Source organism: Euleptes europaea, chromosome 14 (genome assembly GCF_029931775.1).
Source record: "Euleptes europaea isolate rEulEur1 chromosome 14, rEulEur1.hap1, whole genome shotgun sequence".
NCBI classification, from domain to species: Eukaryota; Metazoa; Chordata; class Lepidosauria; order Squamata; family Sphaerodactylidae; genus Euleptes; species Euleptes europaea.
In genome coordinates this window covers 35,925,459-35,939,241 of record NC_079325.1, presented here as the reverse complement: position 1 = coordinate 35,939,241, position 13,783 = coordinate 35,925,459, and the positions used below count along the sequence as shown (strand labels likewise).

General features: G+C 44.3%; 1 protein-coding gene across 4 annotated transcripts in view; it reads right to left on the bottom strand.

The window, feature by feature from the left end:
- The window catches only part of STRBP (spermatid perinuclear RNA binding protein), a 91,905-nt gene extending 81,795 nt beyond the window's left edge, over positions 1 to 10,110 (bottom strand). For all 4 annotated transcript variants that reach the window (XM_056860048.1, XM_056860049.1, XM_056860050.1 and 1 more), the window contains exon 1: positions 10,015 to 10,110. The gene's annotated coding sequence lies outside the window, so the exon portion shown is untranslated. The remainder of the gene's footprint in view (positions 1 to 10,014) is intronic.
- Positions 10,111 to 13,783: the final 3,673 nt, after the last annotated feature.

The following is a 13,783-nucleotide window of genomic DNA, read 5'->3' as shown; positions in this document are numbered from 1 at the left end:
CAAACCAACCAAGCCAGGTGCTCTCAAAGGAGCTGCAACTTGTGGTTTAAATTCAGCATGTAGTACCCCAAAAGTGCAGATCTAAGAATCACCCCGTCTACCATTAGCACATCCCAAGGCCTAAAGAGACCACTTGAGTACAGAGTGAGCGTCAGAATGCCTGGATTCTTCATACGTAATAACCTTGCAAGAAGCCATTGCCAATAATTAATGGTTCATGGTCATTCTATTTGGCAGCCAAAAAAGCCAAAAGCAAGACTTCACAACAGAGCACTCTTTGTAGATGACAATAAGAAGAGAAGAAACCAGCCGTAATATGGTTGTTTGGTCAATCCAGGCTACAATTGCCCCAATGGGGCAAAAAGCACCCTCTGGAATCATTTAGGTTTAGGGAAACAGTGTGGGGAGGAAGGCTAAAGCCCCTGTACCATGGCCCTGATCCAAATCAGGGGCATGGGCTCTTGAAATAGAACTTTTCCTGCTCCTGACATCAAACTGCTGGCATTAAAGTTAGGTTGGGGAAACCTCAACCCTATATGTTACAAATCATAATGGCAGTTTGGGCTTTAGTCACAAAAGCCAGGGACCATGCTTGCTCTGAAGTTGCTCTTGTACATAAGCATTAGGATATACGATAGACAGGTTGGAATGGAGAATCCCCCAGCAACCACATACGCAAAATGAATCAGCAAGCAACCTATGTTACGGAAACATCCTAGTATTCCCTATTCATGTAGGTAAAATGCTGGCTTCTTAACAGAAGCTTGCAAGAAAAGTCCTGCTTGATCAGATTGAATGTCCACCTAGCCCAGCATCCCGTTTCCCACAGTAACCCAACAGATTCTTCAACAACTGCACAAATGCCCTTGTTGTGGGTTCCCCCAGCATCTTCACTGGGTGCACAACAGTTTTGCATTGGCTCTTTCCTTCATAACCTGCTTGTGGGCTTCCCAGAGGCCTCTATCTGGCCACTGCTGGCAACAAAACACTGGACTAGGCAGGTGTGGTCTTGCAGGCCTCTTAACATTCTTGAAAAGCATCTATCCCCTGTGCACATGTGCATCAGAGGCTATTGGTCAAGAAAGCCAAATACGGGATCTCAATAGTCAAAGGAAGAATACCTATTACCTCCAGGTGACATGGACAGGACAAGAAAGAGAAATCATCACCTTCATGCCCTGGCTACTTGTCAGGCATCTGGCTGAAAGCATGGAATCCTGGGCTAGATGGACCTTTGGTCCACTCCAGCAAGGACATTCTTTTGTTCTTAACAAATACTGACTTAGCAACCCTAGATAGCTGAGGCTGTGGAAGCAGCCCAAAAATCCCCTTAAAAGGCATTTAGAAAACAAAGCACACAAAATAATCAAACCTTACTATGGGAAGATCTTAATAGCTAGGGGTGGCAGGTGTTTTTTTTTTTTCTCCACTTCCCTTTAAAAATACATAATTTAACAAATTTTTTTTTTTTTTTTTTTGGTGGAGAAAAACAAGACTGGGGAGAAAGCCACTGTAATGAACAGCACTGAGCTTTCCTGACATATAAACCTCAAGTTGGATGAATTAGTGCCTAGTAAAACAGCATATAATTTACATTTTGTTATGTCAATCACTGGCAGAATCTCAAGGCTCTTTATGACTATGCTAGCCAAACCACAACATACACGAACTGCTTTAAATCATTTCCCCCATAGAGAGAGAACAGTGAACAATCAACAAACTGGGGGGGGGGGGGGAGGAAGATCTCCCAAGAACTAACAAGCCACTAGATTTTCTTGCAGAATTTCAAACAGTTACTCCAGGCAAGTGCTTATTCCACTCCAAAAGAGAGAATGGTAGCATTACATGCAAGTTCTCTCAAAAAGTTTCTAAATAACCAAAGAAAGAAAGAAAGAAAAGCCACAAAGCCATAAATCAACACCCTGGGAAGCCTAAGCCACAGGTTGCCAACATACTGATGTTTATTAGCATAAGAAATCAAATGAATGGGCCTGATGAAGCAGCCTGGTGGTTTAGGCAAACCCCAGAACTACCAACTGGAAAAACACAGCTGGGAAAAGCATGGGAATTCTTGCACTATGCTGAGAGACCAAGATGACACCACCAAGTGGCATACACTTCACATTGGTTTGAGGCTCTGGGCCACCAGATGCAAAGAGTAGGACATCTGTGTTCACCCTTTCAGTTCACTATTGGTTTTGCTGCTGATCTCAATGCTGCAGGGTCTACATGGAAATTAGCACAGCTTTAACTCTCTACTTGAAGATCCAAATGTAATGTACCACTATATCCTGTTTCCACTGCAGGTGGTTCAGGGAGAAACTTGAGTCCTTTTGTACAAGCTGGCTAGTGTTCTTTTCAAAGGAATCTTCCTTCTCATGGGATATATTTTACCACCTCAGCATGAGAGCAAAACAGGAACAGCACCAAGACATAAAGCATATCCCTGCTGAAAGTCACACATATGAATATATGAAGCTGTCTTATACAAAGTCAGATCATTGGCCCATCTGGCACAGTACTGCCCATTCTCTCTGGCAGTGGTTATCCAAGGTCCATCCAGCTGTTACCTTTGATCCCTTAAGTGCAGATGCCACAAGTGAACCAGGGACTTCTTGCATCAAAAGCAAGTGCTCAGCTATGACTAGTCCTGTTAAATTTTTAAAAAAGCATAGTTCATGAATGTATGAAGCTACCTCATATTAAGTGAGGCCATGGTCCCATCTTGCTCAGTATTCTTTTTCCTAACTCATTGCAAGTCTCCTGGCTGGGAGGAAAAGTCTTTTCAAGCCATATTACCTAACCTCCTGTAGCTGGAGAAGCTGGAAAAGCCACATGTTGAACCTGGACCTTCTGCATGCAAAGCAAGTCCTATATCACTGAATCATAAAGGAACTTAGAAAAAGGGAGGTGGGTGGTCTCTAAAGGGGAAAGTCTGATTTGAAAGCCATAATGAGCAGTGTGGCTCTAAAACAGTCTTACTGAAGAAGGATTTTACTGTTCAAGTGCTTTAATTAATTTTGCTAGCTCACTTGAACAACAAGAGAACTGGCGTATAACTAGTTCAAATAAATTAAAAATAAAGCCACACAGACAGTATTGCAAGTAGTAGCAAAGCTTCCGAGGCTAAGAAGTTATTTCAGATCCAAGGCTCCACATCCATCATCACAGTAATATTGAAACAGCCTTCTAAAGTAGGCTGGTATTGATATCTACACATTGTCGGGATGGTGGTAGTGGCAGTGGAGAGGAAATGGACACTTTGGCCAAGAGAACAGCAGCTTGCTTAAGGTCTCCTGGCAATTTTGTTGTTGATGAGAAATTCGAACCAGCAACTTCCTTGCTCGTCCTCTTAGCTACTGTGCTACAGGAAAAAGAAAAAGGGCTCAAACGTTGTGCCTCATAGAAGCTGGACCTTTGACCACATCCAACTCTTGGAGTCCCACCTTTTGGTAGCTGGGTTGGCTCTATATTAACACAACACAACACATCCCACAAACACAAATTTATTGTCAAGAGCACAGAACCCAAACCAATGTGTAACCAATGTGTAACCAATCGTTGATTTCTGCAGTGAGGAGGAGGGTCCCCTAAATAATTAGAAGCTGTTCTGAGAAAGAGCTATGAAGCAGCCTTCTCAAAGTCCCATACCCTTGCAAAGGCAGCTTGAGAACTGGATAGGCTGAGGGAAAAGAGAGAAAAATTCTGCCGTACACAGGGAAAGTTCTGCCATAAACTCTGCTAAGTATCTTACCAGATGCCTATGAAGCTAAGCAGCCTCTCAAGTAACTCCTGGCCAGTGCCGTGGCTGGCGGCTTGGCAGAGCCCTTTCTTTGCCCCTTCTCCTCCTTTCTTCCTTTCCCACACCTCCACGAAGCCAAGTCTCCAAGCACAGTTAGTTCCAGAGCAATGTAGAAAACGTGTGGGTGCTTTTTAAAGCATTATTTCTATAAAAAGATTAAGTTTTCAAACCTTGCATAAGAATGTACTCACTCACCAAAAATACACCCACCTGAACAAGATTTTCATCTTTGAGGCGCACAAGTTAGGAAGGAAGGAAGACAGCTCCAAGCAAAGGGGATGTTTAAAGAAACACATAAGAAGTTTGGAATAAGCACAAACTAGCCATGTTAACTGAAGCATTTATAACCGATCGATCCTCCACAGCACAGGCACCGTTTCCATTAAAAGACGCAACATTCACTGAACATAGAGGCTCATACTATTCCGAGCTAGTATTTTAAGCAAGTGTAAACTCACACCCACCTCTTTTCCTGTCAGCATTTCAGGCATTTAATGCTCTTATCTCAGCATCCAAGGGGCTCTGTGGTCTTTATTTAGACAGCTATGATGGCACAGAACCTAACCCACCACTTTACCATTGCACCAGCAGGGAGAGGCACGGAGACACACTGATCCAAATAGGATGCAAAGTGGTCCAGGTGGCTTTCTAAGGAAGGAGGAGGAAACCAGTAAGGAAAACAAACTTTTTAAGTGCACAACATTTCCCTCCAAACAGGAAGGAAGAAGAGTTCTGTGCAACCCAAATATTTTCTGTGGCAACATTATTGGTCCAACGGAAGGCAATACCTGATTAAGCAGCAGAAAAGAGTTCTTAACTTCCAGAACCTGGAAAAAAAATAGAGCCAGCAGAAAAACATTTAAGAGCCATCATGAACAAGGAAGGAAGAACACTGTAAGAAGTTCTTAGACACCCAAGTTGCAATTTTTACATGCCTAGTTGTCTTGGGCCACTTGCAAACTCTCATAAACACTCTTGCTGCCCACAGGGACACCTGGTCATAAGACAAGAATTTAAACCCAGGACTCCCAAAAGCCACTTTACCAATGCTCAGGAGCTGCTGCTACAAAGAACCCACTAAAACAAAGCAAGCAAATAAGCATATAAACAAAACATCTACTTGCTTTGCATATTTTGCTCTGGAAAGTGCAGAAGAGGCAGCCTTGAAGACTTTACAATCCAAATTTCAATAATGGAGGATAGGGCTATTCATGGTTACTAGTCAAAATGAATACTAGTCATGATGCTTACCTATTCTCTCTAGTATCAGAGGAGCATGTCTATTATATTAGGTGCTGTGGAACACAAGCAGTATGGTGCTGAAGTTGTGTTGTTTGTGGCTTCCTAGAGGCACCTAGTACCCAGCTTGCTGTGGGTAAAGGGAAGATGACTGGGGAAGGCACTAGCAAACCACCCCGTAAACAAAGTCTGCCTAGAAAACGTCAGGATGTGACGTCACCCCATGGGTCAGGAATGACCTGGTGCTTGCACAGGGGACCTTTACCTTTTTTTTTTTTAGAGGCGCCTAGTTGGCCACTGTGTGAACAGACTGCTGGACTTGATGGGCTTTGGTCTGATCCAGTATGGCTTACGTTCTTATCTATATTGCTTTGCTTGACAGGGAAATAACATCTCTGGTTTTCCTGGACCTCCAAGCAATTTTTTAAGACCATCAACCATTGTATCCTTATGAACCACTGAACAAGGACTGGTCATGGAGGTAGTGTTTTATGGTGGCTCTGGTTCCTCCTGAAGGATGGGTTCCAGAAGATGATTCTGAAGGATTTTTGCTCTGCATCTTACGGGGTTATGCAGGGTTGCATGTTGCTTCTCACGTTATTTAACATCTGCATAAAAATCTAGGGAGAGGCCATTGAGAAAGAGACCCCCCCTTTGTCTACATGAAGCGAGAGGGTACCTGAGCAGGCTACTTAGACAAAACACAACCAAAACTTGTAGCCAGCCCTTCCCTTTTTATATACCTCAGAACAAGCCATCTTCTACCCAGCAAACTGTTCTGTGCAACACAAAACCTTGTCCCAATCTACACCGATTAAGAGATACCACTAGCTTGTATGCAAGAATCAGTGGCAGCAGTTACAAAGATGCAACAAAGGCTAGTCCAGTCAAGACCTTCCCATATCTATTTCATATCCCTACACACTGACCAAAAAAAAAACAAACCCACAAAGCTTCCATTGCTTAGCTTACAGCAACCCTTTTGAATATACACACAAAGAAACTGGATATTTCACAGCCTAGAAAAGGCACTGAAGTACTGCTTTGTTGGCCTGCACAGCTTTCTACATAAAGTGAGAACTTTATATATAAAGTCTGAATAGGATCTATTTAGGAGGTCTTTGTCTCCTTGCCTTCTAAAAGGGAACTTCAAAATTAAAGCAAGTCTGTCCAAATCATCCACCTTCAGCCTTTCTTGTAATAATCTCTCTATCCCACAGGGCACAAACCAACTCCATCTTATCCTTTGGATCCCTCTTAAAGTGACATACTTCTTACCTTGAAAGGCACCTGTTGTTACAAGCAACCATGTCACACTGAACATTCTAAACATTCTTTGTAAAGTTCAATTTGCATGGCACTATATTATGCCCCCCGACATTTATCTCATTTGGCAGCGAAAGGAAGAAAAATAAATAAACTTAAACCTATTTTTTTCCTGTAATGCTTGTTTCATTCCTCTCAGCCACACAAATCTTTCCACCTTAACAAGGAAGTCTGCCTGAAAAGAATACCAGACTTGCACTGAGGCCTCTAAGGTTCAAATTCCTGCTAGCCATGAAGAACACAGGGAGATCTGGGGCCAGACTCTGCATCTTACAACAATCCTCTAAGGTTGATTAGGCTGAGGATAAAAAGGGGATCTCCTCTGCCCTAGTAATCTAGTACGAGATCCTTAGGTTTGCACACCTTCAATTCATTTCAATGTAGATGGCCTTCAATCTGAATTTACTGATAGTGAGACAATCAGGGATTCATTCGGAGCCACGAAACAGCACAGCTGATCTCTGGTCCCCATCCCATGGTTCAATACAGCGCTGCCTCAGTCAGACCAGTGTCCAATCTAGCTCTGTCCTGTTTCCTCTGACTGGCAATGGCTCTCAGGCACAGAAAAGTCTTTCCCACCACCAGCTTTGCAAAATCCTGGAGACTTTGGCATATAAAGCTTGTCCTACTATTGAGCCACAATGTCCCTCCTGTCCCTCTTCTCAGAAATTAACCACTGCATCCATTGAACACAATGTGTACAGCAGCAATATTTATCAGACCAACACTAGCATTTATTTTATTTACATCATTCATACCCTGCCTTTCTCCCCAGTGGGGACCCAAAGCAGCTTATATCTTTCCCCTCTCCTCCATTTTATCCTCACATCTACCACCCTGTGAGGTAGGTGAGGATGAAAGTGTGTGACTGGCCCAAGGTCACCCAGCTTGCGTCCATGGAGGAGCGAGGATTCGAATCTGGGTCACCTAGATCCTAGTTCAACACTCTATCCACCACACTACATTACAATGCAAGTTACTAAAATTACTAGCCAACAAAACCTTCTGTTATTCAATTTGTTCATAGCTACTTCCAGCAGTGCAAGGTCTCCTTACTTCGTCACCCAGAGGAGACTCGTAATGAGCACAGGCAATGAGATAGGTAAGTGGTTATTGAGCATTTACAAGCCTCCTAAAAAACATGCTGTGAGATTTAGAAGCAAGTTCTAAAGTATATTTTTTAAACCTCAGGTAAAACTCACAAAAATCACAAAAACTTACAGACAACAACACAGGAGACAGTAACAAAATCAGAATGCTACAGCTTGGCCAAAAGTCACTTGCCACCTCACACCTCTAAAGGAAAATTTGGTCTTACATTTTTAGGGGCAGGTCAGCCCTTTAGCACAGATAGTACAAATCAGAAGATAAGAAGCAAAATATTTACTCTTTTCATTCCAACCTTAAACTAAGAACAGATGCATCCATCCCATAGGACACCTTCTACAGATGTTGCTCTTCGCTCTGTCTGCATTCCTCCCCTAGCTTCTACTCCAGACTTTGAGTTTAATGATTAACAATAATCAGAAGACAGCAAATCCGGGGGGAGGAAAGGAAAGCACGAACATTTGCAATTAAAAATTGCATACAGAACTGCCACCAAATTTGGAACTGCTGCTTGGTCACAGCACAGTGTGTTCATAAGCCACCAGGAAGTGCAGATGCTTCATTTTTTGAAAAATCGGGTCAGGCTAAGAGACAACATGATGCACCAAACCAGCTGTATGAAGGCTGGATTTTGCAAGCAGAGATACATACGCAGCAAAATCAAGCAGAGAAACGCTCCCATCATCAAAATTACCCCATTTAAAAAAAAATGGAATGGACCACCTATAAAAAATGTTATTTCTATTCATGTTCATCTTGCTGGGGGGAAAAAGCTTGGCAAAATTCTCCACAAGAGACGTACTTAGCCTCAGCTGTCTGCAAAGAATTGGACAGTACTTGGCCACTATAGCTGGAATTTAGTGGTGCTTCAGAAATTCAGCTCTCATTCTGCCTCTTACCTCCACATTACCTTTTCCTTGCAAATTCGCACATAATCATAATGACAACCCTCCCAGTATATTTGAGCTCTACAACTGCTCTACAAAGTCACCCAAACCATGGGCTTCTTCCTAGCAGATACCACATCACAAGTGGAGCAAAATCCAAACACAGAAGACAAGATTTTTTTAAAAAAATGAAGCTACTGGTATTTGGAATTAAAGGCTGGATTAAATGGTGGAAGTGGTACCTTCCCCAAGTAAAGACAACAACACTTCTCATGTATGTGTGTTCAGTGCCATCAAGTCGCTTCCGACTCATGGCGACCCTATGAATCAAATACCTCTCATATCAGTCCCCAAAAATTGCCCTGTGGTCAAACATCAGAAATATAAATAAAAGGAAAACTTTAGATACTTCTGTGCCCAAAATTACTCTAAAAAGAGTCTTGCATTACTCAAACTCCGGCGTGCATCACCACACCACTGAATTTCATGCTCATACAGAACCCCCTGGTTCAGAATTGACAACTGCTTTAGAAGATCAGAATCCCCACTAGCTGCATGAACAGATGAGGGGAATTCCACCCTTTTACTACCCTCATTGTGGATCCAACCTAGTATCAGGGCTTCTTTACTCATTGCCAGATCCCGTAAACGAAACAATCCAGCAGTAGCCAATCTGGCCTGAATTATCCTCCTCCCAAACAATGCCTGATCCAGTTAACCTTTCCCTCCAGGAGAACTCCCAACCCCAAATTATCAGGTTACAATCCTCCAATCTCTTGGAAGATCTACCCCTGCCATTTTCATTCTGCAGGTGTTCACACCCATCACTCGGTGCCCCGCTCCAGCTCTCCATACAACCTCCTTGTTCTCCCTTGCTGCACCCACTCTGCAAATGCAGTTTTGGCTGCTTGGGGGCTTCCTTCTAGGCCCAACTCCCCACAAGTGAGCACCTGTCCTATCAGCTGTCCCTCCCTGCTCAGAATCCCCATGCTTATTCCTAGACCCAGCTGCAACTCACAGGTCACACGACACTCTCTTCCTGCTTCCATGCACCAGTCCCGAGCGGTACTCCTTCCTAGCCAACCCACTCTGCCTCTACCCAGCCCACTGCAGATCAATGGTGTCCTACAACTGATACCTACTGCCCCGAGTCAGGTACCTCACCACCCTCGCTCAGCACCTTCCTCCAAAACCCCTAACCATCTGTCTCCCTCCAGGTTGTGTATTTGCTATTCCTTCTCCGCTCCAAACCTCACAGCGCCTCTTCCCACAACGTACCCAGCTTCAGATCTTGGACTCTACCGCCCCATCACCACCCACTACTTCAGTTCCATACAAAACACAGAAGAGCTGTTGTGGCTGGCAGCGTGTGCATGTCCGTGCGGGGGGGGGGGGTGGTAGTAAACGATTGCAAATACATCAATAAGCCACCTTGCTCTTAACAGGCCACCCCCGCCCTTTCCCAGACCTCCCTTGAACGAGCCCTCCCCTTCTCCGCGGCATCCCTTGACCCCCTGAATGGACCCCCCCCCGGCTTCCCATTGCCCCGCCCCCTTGCATCGTGCATTTGCGACTCCTCGGCGTCCCACTCGCCGCCCCTCCCCCCGGTGCACGGCGAGCCCCCCCCCCCCCCCGAAAGAACAGGGTCCCTACCGCCCTTCCTTCACTCAGCCCCCGGCCCCGTCCCAGCTTGCTCCGTTTCTTGCAGCTCCGCAGCAGGCAGCTTTCGGGGCTCCTACAGCACGTGACAGCGCCCAGCGCCCCCATAGGCTGGGCCCGGCCAGAGCTGCCGGGCAACGTGAGCCCGCCCCATCCCTGCACCTGAGAAAGGCAGAGCTTCCTTACGTTAGCCGCGTAGCGCGGGACCCTGCCCGCCACGCAAGCGCCGCAGTTCTACCTCCGTTCTTCCCCGCCTCTGGCCACGCCACGGACGGAGTTGGCGTAAGTTGTCTGTTACCCTTACCTGCGAAGCCAGCTCCCTTTACGCGAGTGGCGTAACTCGGCTCTCTCTTCCCTCCACCTTCTGGGAAAAGAAAGGGACGCTGTTTCACGAAGAATCCGTAATGTCACCACAGTCAAATTCACCGCACTCGAAGTGGAGGGAGAAATTTCTCCCTCCCTGTTTGTGAAATACTTAAAACTTCTCCTCAGCGTTCCAGGAGGGTGGCCCCTAAACACGGGGTTGGTTTCACCGTACCTCAGAAGGGTGCCGTTGGGTTGGCTGTGGAGCCTCGAATACCTCGCCTGTTACTTGCGCAAAGTACGTAAATCGACGGGCGGAATATGAAAGGCTTCCCCTCACATGGCGTATCATGGAAGGGGGGCTTTGAAGGGGGAGGAAAAGCTAAGGGAAAATGGAGTTGGATGACAGGTGTGTAGACTAGAGAAAGGGGTTGAGATACGGGGAAGCGAAGCAGCGTTGTGGTAAAAAAAAAAAAACCCTTATGTGAGAGCAAGTGCGTGTAGATGAGGGCTGAGGTAAAAAGGGGGTTGGGTAGACAGGTGTGTAGAGAAAGACAGCTGAGGTAAAATGCATGAAGGAAAGAAGGGAGTACTGTGGTAAAACTGGAGGCGCGGAAGAAAAAAGAAACAAGTGACAGGCTGGTGTTTGCTTCTGCTAATCCCTGAGCTGAGATGGCAATACAACAACACATGAACAATAATAAACTAGAGTTAAAAACATTCTTTTCTTTTTTTTTAAGTGCACCAAAACCAGCAAGTGCTGTTCCACAATCAGACGGAAAGCCTCGTGGAACGGAAATGTCTTTAATATAGTCCAGGACACCAGTGAGGATGGCGCTACTCTCATCTCTAGGGTGAGGGAATTGGACACAAAAATCCAAAAGTCCTTTAACAACTGCCTTCACGGAAGGACTTTTAAAGGACTTTTGGATTTTTGTGTCCAATTCCCTCACCCTAGAGATGAGAGTAGCGCCATCCTCACTGGTGTCCTGGACTATATTAAAGACATTTCCGTTCCACGAGGCTTTCCGTCTGATTGTGGAACAGCACTTGCTGGTTTTGGTGCATTTTTTTTTTAATGAATGCTTTTAACTCTAGTTTATTATTGTTCATGTTTTGTTTTGTTGTATTGCCATCTTGGGATTAGCTCCATTAGCAAAAGTTTATGCAATTTATTTTTAGATGGAAGAGGGAGAGGGGGAAGTCATTTTATTGTTAAATTAGAGATATTACTTGTTTTTCTTTTTATTATTACTATTATATTGTTTTTGTTGATATATTAAATAAGGAAAATGAAAATTATATAAAAAAAGAACTCCCTTCACGTCAAGTTGGTTCCTGTAGGAAACTACCATCTCTGGGTCGCAGAGGAATAGTTTGTGAGTGGAGGCAGTCCTCCTGGTACTTTGGAACCAAACCATTAATGCTATAAAGGTTTAGGAAAAGTTCCTTGAACTGAGTATAATTTTATACTCTCGCTGCTATGTTATGAAGTGTTTTTGTCTTCAAGAGCAGCCCCATGTGGAGCATGTTACCATAATCTATCCTGGATGTTAAACAGTATTTTTTATAAAAAACCAATATTTTTATTTATGGAAATTGTTTTGCAAATAAACTACTTTTGTTTTTGTTTATCCTGGATGTTACCACATTGTGTGTACCTGTAAACATGTCTGCTTCTCCAGGAAATGCTGCAGCTGATGTTACCAGTCTAAGGACACACCTAATTGCTTCAGGCTGTTTACCCGGGGACAAAGAAGCATTCAGAAGTATCCCAAGCTGTGTCATTGCTCTTCAGGGGCAATGTTATCTCCTCTAGAACGGATCGAACACCAGTTCCTCCCAATGTACAGTACTTCCATTTTTTCTGGTTTCAACTTAAATTACCATCATTTAGTTTTTAAGTAACTTCAGATTCTTAAAAACAGATGTCCTTCAGTGTTACTCCTCTGAAGATGCCTGCCACAGCTGCTGGTGAAACGTCAGGACAGAAAATACCAAGACCACGGTCACACAGCCCGGATAACCTACAAGAACCAATGAACTCTGACCATGAAAGCCTTCGACAAAACTTCAGATACTGATTTAAAATTCTTACCATCTCCCTAGAATTTGATAGAGAGAGAGGTAAGTGTCATCACTACTGCATATTGATGGCAGGGAGCCCCAAAATCTCCAGATGAGCATTCCTAGTGACTTTATGTGGGTTTAAATAGCATAGGGGACAATATTTAATCTTGTGGTATCCCATAAGCCAATGTCTGTAGGATAGAGCAAAAGTCCACCAGCAACATCTTCTGGACATTATCTTGAATTAAGGATTTAAAGCAGGGCAACCATTGTGCTTCCCAAGCCCAGCTTTACTAGGAGGTCCAGAAGGTGTCCATGGTACTGAAAGCCTTTGAGAAATCCAGGAAGAGCAACACAGAGACAGGCTCCCCCTGTCTGCTGATTGGTGAAATAAAGTGATGAGCAAACAGGTACGTAGAGAAAGGACAGTGAGGTAAAAGTGGGGAGAGAAGCACAGAGGCAATGCTGAGGTAAAAAAAAACAAAGACGAGAAAGTAAGTGTGTGTAAATAAAAAGGGAGAGACCAAACCGAAGATTGTAAACAAGGGATACAGGTGCAAAGGTGGATGGGGAAAATATGAATGGGGTGCTGAGGAAAAGACCAAAGGGAGCAATGAGAGGAGATGAGGTAAAAAGTCAGCAAAGGTGGTAAGAAGGGAAAATGAGCAAGCAATAAATGAGAGGTTAAGGTAGAATGGAGAGCCCCGTGGCGCAGAGTGGTAAGCTGCAGTACTGCAGTCCAAGCTCTGCTCACAACCTGAGTTTGATCCCGACAGAAGTTTGTTTCAGGTAGCCGGCTCAAGGTTGACTCAGCCTTCCATCCTTCCGAGGTCAGTGAAATTAGTACCCAACTTGCTGGGGGTAAAGGGAAGATGACTGGGGAAGGCACTGGCAAACCACCCCGTAAAACAAAGTCTGCCTAGTAAATGTCGGGATGTGACATCACCCCATGGGTCAGGAATGACCCGGTGCTTGCACAGGGGACCTTTACCTTTAAGGTAGAATGGAGTTGGACAGACAGGTATGTAGAGAACTGAAGTAGAGGTTAAAATACAAATGTTTGCTTATAAAACAATAGAAAGCTTGCGATAAAGTATGATACAATAATAGTGATTTTGGAGGAAAGTATGGAAAGAAGCAACAGTGCAGGAGTGATGTAAAAAAGTGAAGGTAAGCAAGCAATTAAGTAAACATAAACAGGGTAAAGACCAATAAAAGGTTGAAGTAAGATGTCAGCAGGTATGAAGTGCAGAGGTAAGATGAAAATGAGTGAGACCACATAAATAAGGGGCTAAGGTCGAATGGAATTCAATAGTCAGGTGCAAGGAGAAAAGATGCTGAGGTAAAGGACGCTGAACAGCAGGACTGGGGTGGAGGGAAGGGAAAACAG